Raw genomic sequence first — 12,152 nt, 5'->3', positions numbered from 1 at the left:
CCGGTGTACAGACATATGAATAACTTACAGCATTTACATAATACATTAATTATCCACTCTTGGTAACTCATCTGAATTGTTTTTTTACTGATTCTAGGTCCTGTACTTAATGTAGACTTACTAAAATGTTTCTCTGTATTTCCTTTTATTCTGATATATGCACACTTGTCCACCCAGATAACTCAGTTGGTTAACGTGTGACTTAAACTGGAACGAAGCAGCTTTAAGACCAAGCTGCGTTGGTTCGACTCTCGGGGTGTGCGCTTGAACAACGCACGTTAAGGACTGCTCTTCAATCTTCATTAGCGACATCTGATGGATGCAATAATTCCCCAGAAACAAGACTTCAAAAATCGGAAACTTTGCTCTGTCAATCTTGGTAACCGGGCCTGCATTGGTGATTTAAAGCCTCTACATCTACAAGTATGTGAAACTGCCAGGATTAAGCTCTGCAAGAACCTTTCCTAGTCCAAAGATAAGGATTCAATCAACAAAGTGGCTATTTTACCCACTTGTTGCCATGGTTACAATCAGGTGTTGCCAGAGTTAGGATAAAAGTTAGGAAGGGGTAAGGTAAGGGTTAGAGTTAGGAATAGGGTTAGGGTTAGAGTTTTGATCTTTGTTTGTCCAAGACTAAAAAATTTTTCCAAAATACAAGTTTTTGTTTTCAACAGCTTTGAACTTTTCTCAAATTAGGGCAGAAATCCTTATCTGGTAACGCTATTGAGCCTATATTTGCATTCAGAGGTGGGCACCCACTACTTTTAAAGTAGCGCGCTACCCGCTACCGCTACTTGGACCAAAATAGCGCGCGCTACCGCTACCAATTTACAAAAGTAGCGCACTACCCGCTACTGCTACTCGGACCCAAGTAGCGCGCGCTACCGCTACTTTTGTCTAAAATGGCACTAAGTTAGGAAACACTCTTCAAGTCCCCAGTGACGCAAAAATAACCTTGAAAACGAATGTTGTCATTTGTTCACACTGTCATTTTATAGAAAACACATTCTAAGAGAAATTTATTGTTACGCATCTTTCCAAAACAACAAGCATTTCAAAATGAGAGTCACTAAGTCCTGCCCGCTTTGGCTTTAAGCACATCTTTTCCAACAGAGAAAACTCTCTCCACCGCAGCACTGGAAGAAATTGGGGAGTTGTATTTAATGAACAAATGTTTTAACTCGGTATTCGAAAAACTCAAGGACTTGCTCCTGTCCGAAAAAAAGGCGTCTACAATTGCTGTTTCCTTCTTCACCGACGTTTCACGGGATGGCGCCAACACACCAAAAAATTTTTCCTCGGAGTCGTGACTGGTGTTGGTGTCACTCTTCTAAGTAGCAACCTGGCTTGATGTCTCTCGCAACAGTCGAATTACATCTGTCTTGACTTTTTATCGCAGTGCGTCAGCATCATCCGTGGAAACGTAGTGTAGAAATTGTAGCCACGACGTCTTGAAGGAGGGATGAAGACATGATGCCATAACGTATTTCATGTCGTTGAAGCACTTGTTGAATCGTATCTTCATCCCTTCAAGGACTTTCACTCTCAACTCCTCACAGCTCACAAGATCACTGATCTCGGTCAACTTCTTCGCGCAAATTGTAATGGTTGGAAGCAAGTCTCCGTAATACGACTTGGACTCGCCCTGGAGAATGTCTAAAGCCTGGCAGATAGGCTTCATCACACAGAGATATTCGCCGAAGTAGTTGACGTCAGCTAGAAATAAATGAGCTGTTTAGAAATAAGACAAACTACGTTGTAACTTCAAAGTTGTAAGCAAAACAAGCCACACAAAATTACCCTGTAATGATTTCTTTTAACAAAAACCATCGTGTAAGAAAATTTTATCAGCAACAAATATCTTAGCTAACCATTTGTCAACAGTTTTACTTAAATCAATGCGATAAAACCTTATTTTTGGACATCTTAGCATAAGTGATGACTGATGAGGCAATGCTCACTGTATGTAGTCTATATTCCATAAACTATATACAACTTTACAGCGGGTATTATTAAAATTAAAATGAACATTATCGGTTTCATACCTTGATTGCAGCATCGCAGCTCCACACCAGAAAACGAGATTCCCAAGTAACCGCAACTTTGCAACCAAACCGATCATATAGAATTTTGTTACTTATAGGCTATATGATATAACTGCTTGACCACGCCAGTGTTGCAAAAAAAACAAGAATTTTGTTACTTTAAAATAAAAAGAAGCGGGTAGAGGGAGTGCGACTGAAAAAAGTAGCGCCTCTCCCGCTACCGCTACTTTGGAAAAAAAATAGCGCCGCTACTGCAGCCGCTACTCCAACTAAAAAGTAGCGCCGCTACCACTACTTTTACCAAAATAGTAGCGGCGCTACAAAAGTAGCACGCTACTGCCCACCTCTGTTTGCATTACATCGTGTAAACATAGCCACTTCAATCAATCAATCATCCTCCATTATCTTTGAACACCTTATATTACATTTCATACTAAAATTGCAGTCATCCAAAACATCACTAGACTAAACAAAATGGGTGCAACCTAATTCGTACCCTGAACAGTTCGGGATGCAATCTAGTTCGTACCATGAACAGTTCGGACCGTCAGTTCGTACCTTGAAAAGATCGAGAAAAAAAATTAAAAAAAGCTGAAGTCGCTGATCGCAGTTTCCGCAATCATTTTAAAATTTTCCCCCTGAAAAGATCGAGAGAAAAAATAGCTCAAAACCGAAGTCCGCTGATCGCAGTTTCCGCAAACATTTTTCCGCAGTTTCCGCTAACTCTAACCATAGAGTAATCTATGCTCTAACCCTAACCCTCGCTGATTGCAGTTTCCGCAAACATTTTTCCGCAGTTTCGCAGTTTCCGCTAATCCTAACCCTCGAGTTTGTTTCAAATTGTTTGGGGAAACTCCGATCAGCGACTTCGGCTTTGTGCTATTAAACTGCAATCAGCGACTTCCGCTTTTTTTAATTTTTTTTCTCGATCTTTTCAGGGTACGAACTGACTGTACGAATGGTTCAAGGTACGAACTAGGTTGCACCCAACAGTTCGTACCCTCAGTTCGTACCCTGTAATGATCAAGAGAAAAAATTTAAAAAAGCCGAAGTCGCTGATTGAAGTTTCCGCAAACAGCTTGAAGGTTAGGGTTAGCGGAAACTGCGGAAAAATATTTGCGGAAACTGTGATCAGCGAGGCTTAGGGTTAGAGAGCATAGATTACAGTACTCGATGGTTAGAGTGAGGGTAAGCGGAAACTGCGGTTAGCGGAAAGTGCGAAAAAATATTTGCGGAAACTGCGATTAGCGAGGTTTAGGGTTAGAGCATAGATTACTCTAAGGTTAGGGTAAGGGATAGCGGAAACTGGGTTAGCGGAAACTACGGAAAAATGTTTGAGAAAACTGCGATTAGCGAGGGTTAGGGTTGAACATAGATTAGTCTATGGTTAGGGTTAGTGGAAAATGCAGAAAAATTTTTGCGGAAACCGCGATCAGCGAGGGTTAGCGTTAGGGTTACGGTTGGCGGAAACTGCGATCAGCGGCTTCGGCTTTGTGCTATATTTCTCTCGATCTTTTTAGGGGGAAAATTTTAAAATGTTTGCAGAAACTGCGATCAGCGACTTCCGCTTTTTTTGATTTTTTTCTCTTGATCTTTTCAGGGTACGAACTGAGGGTACAAATTGTTCAGGGTACGAACTAGGTTGCATCCAAACAAAATCACACTTTTATATTTTTGCCACTAACTTATAATTGCTTAGTTTAAAAACTTTAGTCAATTTGATTGTCTGTAAAAAATAATCAAACCTCTGCCTTTGATTGAAATAATGTTGAATAGTTGCTAAAAACTGAAATCTTCCCCACGCAGCAACCATAGATCATCATACAACACTTGCGAATTGCAATTTGCAAACTTCTTGACACAAATAATAGCGTTGCCAGATAAAAAATAAATAAAAAAATCATGATGTTGCCAAATAAACATATGTAGTTTCTCTATAGTTTGTGGTTTGAAAGAGGGTGGGAAAGCATTTGAATTTAGCTAATTTTATTAAAAAGAGTGCAATAAAAGATCATATTAGAAACTGCCAATCGTGTTCAAACCACAACCCTCATTGGAGTCCTTCGAAAATGTTTGTTGGTGTTTGTCCAAGTTCGGCACCATGATTCACGAGGCATTGTTCATCAAATCTTTCAACCCAAGCTTCAAAGGGCAATTATTTGCTGACGGAGCCTCCTATCTTCTGTTTTTGATTAAATTGTCACGTGTTGTGCTCAGGGGCAGATCTACCGGGTGGGCCTGATTGGTACAGACCCACCCAGATTGACAGTGGGCCCACCCAAAATCAGATTCATGAAAAAAAACATCTCAATGTTTAATACTAGAACAATCAAGTGGCACTGAATTGTCTGCGGCATCACTATTTCATAGCATTTGTAAGAGATATGCGGTAACACTAAGTTTTTGTGTGCTGGCCTGCCGTGGCATTATTGGTGAAGGCCCACCAAGATATTTCCTAGGCCCACCCATAAATTACGTTCTGAATCCGCCACTGGTTGTGCTTCTCGTATGTTTGCTTTGTTTGTGCCACTATCTCGCGTTGTGCTTCTGTCCATCTTGATTCTGGCCTTGCGTCATCTGTTCGAGTCCTTCTCTGAATAATTAATTTTACCTATCAAATACTTGACCCGTTATGCTGCATAATTTTTCATTATCATTTTTATGTCAGCAATTTGACCATATTTTGCCGTGATACTGTATGATTCTTTAGTATTTTTTTAAATATTTTCCTATAGGTTTGAAAGAGGTCATATAACTAGCCGAAAACGTTTGCTTATTGTTTTTTGTTTTGTGGCCTATGTTCACTGTTAAATGTAATGTTGTTGCTGAGCTGTGTCTGTTTATGGTTTAAAAAAGTTTCCTCTCTATCCAAATTGTAAACTCCAAACTGACTCCAAACACAAAACATAAACCACACCCTAGATTTTTTATAGTCTTTTACGTAGGCTATGACACTTAGCCTATATTCCAACCCCTGTCGTAGTTCGTATGAATGACCAAAATTTTGGCTGTTGTTAGGCCTTGTACATTTATCTGCTGCAGCGTGATGCCTTCCCTTACGGTGTTAGAATATACCTGTCCTAACAAGGGCACATGTTCTGGGGAGGTGTCACGCTTATCAGACTTCTTTGTCTGCGACCTGCAATTTTTGCAGTTTCCGCTTCTGGTTATCGTCATTAGCCCGAAAAAGTTTCCAGTTACCAGGATTCACCACGCAGAGGTAGACGACATGAAACCCAAATCCCGAATTCCATATCCCCTGTCATGAAAAGCTATTAGGTCTGAGCCCTTGGTTCGAAGATATAATAATTAGTGTCTCGTGAATCTTAGCGCCGAACTCGGACTCAAACTCGAAAAAAATATCAGTTTGTTAAAAGAATAGATTTTCCGATTCAACCTTAACCACCCTATTCTTCCCAAAAAAATTGAAACAAACAATTTGAATGCGAATATAGGCTACAGTGGAATAACGCGTAAATTCTCTGTAATGAAACGAAGACATTTCAATTAACTTGGAGAATAAAGACGAAATTTAAGTTAGCCTATTGTGAAACGTTTTATCGATAATTTAAACAATTCATCCGAATTCATCGAACACTAAACTCTTTGTATTCAAATCAGTCTATGAAAGTATGCAAACTTGATGAAGGAAAAGGAACGGCAATTTAAGACACGGGAAAGTATTTTTCAAAATTAAACAGAATTGTGAGCGATGAAACTCAATTTGCTATAGTCAATGAAAATATAAAAGTTTATCTAATTATTTCGAAAGAAAGATCTATTGAATATTATGCCAAAAAATACGATAGACCTACCTCAAACATTTTGGAAAAAAAGTATGCTGATTCATAGTTGATTCCCTCGTGCCACAGCCCAGATAATGGAAGGTCCGGGTTTGCAATTTTGCAATTTTTTTCACATGAGTTGTTTATATTGCATCATTCACTGTGCTTTACGTCTGTTTTAGACCAAACAACTTCTCTTGGAAGCACAAGCCTTATCGAACAACCGCAACCAGATTTACAGGCGTTTAAAAGCTAGCAGTCAAATGGCTCAACTAACATCACAGTGACGATTAGTTGTGTCACATACTAGGGTTACCCAGCCAGCAAGCCCATATGGGCCCCATATACTATTTTAATGGGCTTGTGGGCATGTGGGTTTTATGTGGGTTTTTTGTTTTTGCCATATGCGCCCAATATGGGCTTTCTTGCAGAATGTGTTGCTAAATGACAAGGTGGAATATAAAACTTCCAATCTTCAAATGCGTGATCATTATAAATGCATTTTAAGAAATTTAGCCACATAAAATTATTGATCATGGGCTAAGCATGAAATATTGATGGGCTTCCCACTTTGTTTATGGGCAGACCATGGGCTGTCCACTTTGTTTATGGGCAGACCATGGGCTGCCCACATTTTTTATGGGCAGAACATGGGCAGCCCACATTTTTTATGGGCAGATCATGGGCTACCCACATTTTTCATGGGCAGGCCATGGGCTGCCCACATTTTTTATGGGCAGACCATGGGCTGCCCACAGTTTTTATGGGCAGACCATGGGCTACCCACATTTTTCATGGGCAGGCCATGGGCTGCCCACATTTTTTATGCGCAGACCATGGACTGCCCACATTTTTTATGGGCAGACCATGGGCTACCCACACAGTGATTCAAAGGTTTGTGGGCAACCCATACTAATATGATATACACCTCGATCAGCATTTGTCTAGACTTTGAGATTTTTTAGTTGTCTCAAACGACTTTTGTTGATCTTTTAAACAAACACAAAATGAAATTGAACAAGCAAAATTACTGGAGGCACCTTGCTATGCATTGCGCAAAGCATCACTGCTTGCAGTTGGAGCGCTTTGGCAAGGTTAGCAGTAGTACTATTTTTTGTGCTTACGTACCACAAATAGGAAAATGTCACATGGAGCTATATACCTACTCGTGCGTTGTTGATCAAAATAAAACAGTTCATCATCGTGTGCACTGTCTGCAGTTGACGCTCTTGGCTTACGCCGATTGAGCACTTTACTGGGGGCACCTTGCTATGCATTGCGCAAAGTTCACTGCTTGCAGTTTGGCACTTTGGCATCTGTCTGCAGTTATATACCTGATATACATATGGGCACTGGGCAGCCTGTATTAGATTTATGGGTTACATATGGGCAGCCCATATTAGATTTGTGGTTTGAGTGTGAGCAACCCACATGAAACCCATAAATGAATATGGGCAGCCTATATGGGGGCAATGTGATGCCCGCGGACACAATGTGTATGGGCCCCATATGGGCATCTCACATGGGGCCCGTACATCAGCCCATATGGGTCCCCATGTGGGGCCCATATAGGCTTGCTGGCTGGGTTAGTTGATCCACATTTATTATTTTTTGAAAACACAAATTGGAGCACATTTCTTTGCGAAACTTTAGTTTACATTTGAAATTATGATATTAATATATCAAAACAGGTTAACAAAGGGCCTACTCACACAGCAAAAAATGTTAACAAAGGGGTTATCGTACACCTTGTAAGTTAATATTTTTTTCGATACAAACCCCAACTTCTTATCTGACTCATGATCTGCGCTTCAGCTTCGGGAGCCGTAGCCTACTCACACCCAAACACTCAGCAGGCACACCACGCTTACATGGAAGGTAACTTTCCCACGGGGATATAGTAGCTTCGGGATACGAAATCACGTGACCTCGCGAGAGAACTTCTGCGCACAGTAGTGTCACTGTTTGGCAAGTATTCAAAGGTTAAGCAGGGTTGTTGGTGGTTGGGCTGCACGTTGAAGACTAGTTAGTAATGAAGTTTAGTTGTGTAATAGGGACAGAAAGGCTAATGAACGTCTTTTGCATGCTGGTTTTCTGTAGGCTATCTGCAAATACACATTTAAATACTTTACAAGTGGATTTAGACTAGGTTTATAAGACATTACGGTATTTTGTATTGTCCATTGAAGCAAATTTGTGTGATCAGTGTTGTTTTCTGTGCAAAGTGGAATAATAAGAAACAAAACAGGCAGTTCTGAGATTATTAAGGTTTATTTTTTGTATTAAAAACATGACTGAGGTCTAAGGATACTTTTTATACAAATGATTAGTTTGTGGGCCTACGGTACATTGGATATGTATTATTGGTCACAGCGGTAAACCATAATCTCTTCGTGGGAAAATTTTAACATAAAGTTCCCGAATCCGTTCGTCTGTATATAATGACCGAAGAAACACACACTTGAACTTCTTTTCAAACAGTGTATTTCTGTAAAATTAGCCCGCGGCTATCGAAATGGGGTGCAACGCGATACACCTCTAAAACTGTCACTACGATACAGATTACTTGGATAAAAGACGGAGAATTTGTCCAGCTAGCAAGCACCAAATAAACCAGTTAAATGTGCGACCGACTTCCAACAAACAACTTCGAGAATGAATCAGAAAAATTTGTGATAACTCAAAGGCACGCCAGCAGTAGCGCGACGCAACATTTCATGTCCAAACAGGTTTCAACTGAAACAGGTTTAAACCGGTTTGACAGGTCTTACGAACGATGGTGCAATTTTGGCTCATGTTTTAGGAATTTCCATGACGTAATATTCAGTAGACTTGAACGGTTTTTATATGACGTTTGATCAGGCGAACAACCGTCTGGAACATAGCGGCCCCTAGTTATGACAGTCTGACATGGCATAACTAAAAAAGAATTGACGACAATTGTGAGCCAATGAATAAAAACACATGATACACAAATTGTTTGAATCACTCACGTTTAAGTTAATACGCAAATACAAAGGGCATGCAAAGAATGAACAGCAATAAGAATAAACACGACGATACATGAAATTGGTACCATAGGTATTAGGTACACGCAAAAAATGATGCTATATACAATGGTTGCGATAATAACCGACTGTTCTGGGCTCAGACAAGTGTCGGCCACCGCAGACAAAACCAGGCTCAAACCCTAACACTTAGGTGTTCTTTACGGGGGCGAGGCACGAAATATCCCTCAACACATAGTCTACTTTCACTTTCCCCGTACTCTCATCATAGTTGCAGACGGCAACTTTAGCTCTACGAACCACAGGCTTCCCTTTCCTAATTTGTGGAACTACCTCATGCACCCTCCCAAGTTGATACTTCCCACGTTTACCAATGTCCTGGAGAGAACCTACCACTACAAGTTGACCAGACTCCAAATTCTCGGCCATTTTTAGCCATTTTTTCCGGCCCTGAAGACCTGGCAAGTAAAAATCGATCCATTTACTCCAAAACTGCTGAGAAAGTGACAAATTGAACCGATAATCCCTTCTTAATTGGTCACGATCATGTGGTTGCCCAACAGCACAGTATGGGTCTAAGTATGGGGTCAAAGTGAGGCAGGGGTGATGACAGTAAAATCCCTAGGGTCGTCACTCAAAGGTACCAAAGGGCGTTCGTTCACGATCCGAACGGCACTGCCTGTGTACGTAAGCAGTAGGTCCACTCCACTGACCACTGACCAATGGAAGATCTTGATGATGGGATGGAAGACATTTTTCCATCATTCCATCCCAATTCCATCATTAACTTTTTAACGCTTTATCAAGACATGCAAAATATTACGTTGCTTGCTGAAATAATTCGATTTTCGGTTCGTATTAAATCAACGGGACTGTTGCCTGACGCGTATTTGTCAAACCTACTGTCGTTAGGCAGAATTGACCAATCAGAAAGCTATGGTTTTTAGGTTTATTTGTGGCATATTCAACGCGGAGGTCACAAAATGTGAAGATGGAATGGAAGATAGAAGAGATTTCTGAGATGGAATGGAAGATTTCTACGATGGAATGGAGATGGAATGGAAGAAAATCTCAGGATGGAAGATGGAAAAACAGTCTTCCATTCCATTCAATCCCATATGGCTATAACTCCAACACAACACTATTTTTTAAGTACTAGGCTACAATTACAAGTAGCTTATGCTCAGAGCCCGATTAACCATGAGGCACATGCGGCACAGGCCTCAGGCCCCCTGGTTTTGAGGGCCCGAAATGTTTTTTTACATTAGTACCGTAGGCAGGGCCCACAAGAGGGGGGACAACCGGTGCATTGCACCGGGCCGGTGAGTTCAAGGGGGCGTAACAAAATGTCTAAATTCAAGCGATAAAAAGATTGGTTTCAACAATTTTGCATAAAATATTGTTTTTATATTAGTTCCGTATGTCGAATGGGCCTCCTCATGGGTAGCCTAGGCTATGCCCTTTTTTAAAATTACAAAATTTTCAATTTTTGAGTTTAGTGGGGCCCGACAAAATGTTTAAATTTGCGTGCTCAGGTCAATTTTGCATAAAATATTGTTTTTTATATTAGTTTTGTATTTTGATTGGGGACCCTCATGGGCATGCCCTTTTTTAGTACAACAAAATTTTAAATTTTCTGCGTTCAGGGGGCCTGATAAAATGTTTAAATTTGCGTGTTAAGGTCAATTTTGCATAAAATGTTTTTATATTTTAAAATTGGTATTTCTTATATGAAGTTCAAGTTGGTATTTCTTAATGTCGTGAATAATAGCAATACATTCATCTTAATCCATTCATCCTAAATTAATATTTATGAAGTTATAGTTTTGCTTGAACTATTTGTTAAGCCATATTTCATCGGCTTAACAGCCATAGTTAAGCCACATTTGCAGAGAGTACATGGCATTGCATCGAAAGCGATTGCCAATAGGGGCCCCTAAACTTAGCTGTGCCTCGGGCCCCCGTAAGCCTTAATTAGGCCCTGCCTATGCTATAACTTATGCCAATGTATTGCGAAGTCTGCTAATAGAATAGGTCACTGTTTTTCAACCTTTTTCAAGCCACAAATCACTTTATGAATTAAAATGATCTTGCGAAATAACAAACTAAATTGGATAATGATGCAATGAAATCAACAACAATCATTATATTCACTTTCAGTTGTTTTCAGTGTAATATCTGAGCCTGTTTGGTTAAACATAAAGTTGATATTCAGGCAGAAATTGCAGAAAGACAAACGCGAAGCTCGTGGGATTTTTATGTTCGACTGGTGTTCCATGGAACTGGAACACCAGTCAAACAAATGAATTTCTTGCGGAACACCTGACAATCTTTCACAGAACACCAATGTTTTGCGGAATTACCGTTTGAAAGTCATTGGAATAGGTCATTTTAATGTTCTAAAAATTGTAGCTTGTAGAAGCGTGTAGGCTGACAATAATAACTGATTGGCCTTCCAGTGTAGTCCAGGAACATCGTGAATCTGGGATAGTAAAAGGATACATCCTCGACCCCAGAAGCTCACACGACGAAGAAGAATGGTTGAATAGCCATTGGTAGTTTAGGCTACACAAGATCGATCAACATGTTATGTTTGTATGTTTCACGATTAAGTTCACGTGTGAATCCAGTGATCCGGTAAGAGTGAGCAAAATGAGTCTGGTCATCACTGATGAGACACTAGACAGCGACCAACTGACGGGTGCCTAAATATTTCAAAAGAGAGAGAGAGAAATAACTTTATTTGCCAATCAGATTCTATAATAGTACGATACACAATAAGCTTACATCACAATAACAAACAGTTCATGAACATAAAAGAAAGCATAAGTACGCTCAGTGCAGTGCCGGTCTTTGAGGTGTGCAAACCGGGTACCCGGACATTTTGCCGAAAGGACATTTTGCCGAAAGACATTTTGCTGAATGGACATTTTGCCGAAACTCCTTTTTGTGTTATATGTATCGATATTCTCCACAGTGTGTTTTAGTTTATCATTTACAACCTTAGTCCTTTCGGCAATTTGTCCATCGGCAAAATGTCTTTCGGCAAAATGTCTTTCGGCAAAATGTCCTTTCGGCATAATGTCCGTGCACGGCAAACCGTGCGATCGCACAGGGCCCGCACATTAGGGGGCCCGGAATTTAATCAGAAAATGCAGTAATTTTGTCATTTCCAATGGAAAAATTCAACAAAGGAATGAGCAACAAGAAAGCATAGAGACTCAACGGGTGCAACCTATTTCGTCCCCTGAACATTTCGTACTCTGAAAAGATCGAGAAAAAACAACAGAGCCGAAGATGCTCATCCGAGTTGC

Source organism: Aplidium turbinatum, chromosome 14 (genome assembly GCF_918807975.1).
Source record: "Aplidium turbinatum chromosome 14, kaAplTurb1.1, whole genome shotgun sequence".
Lineage (NCBI taxonomy): Eukaryota > Metazoa > Chordata > Ascidiacea > Aplousobranchia > Polyclinidae > Aplidium > Aplidium turbinatum.
Note: the sequence above shows the minus strand (reverse complement) of the source record.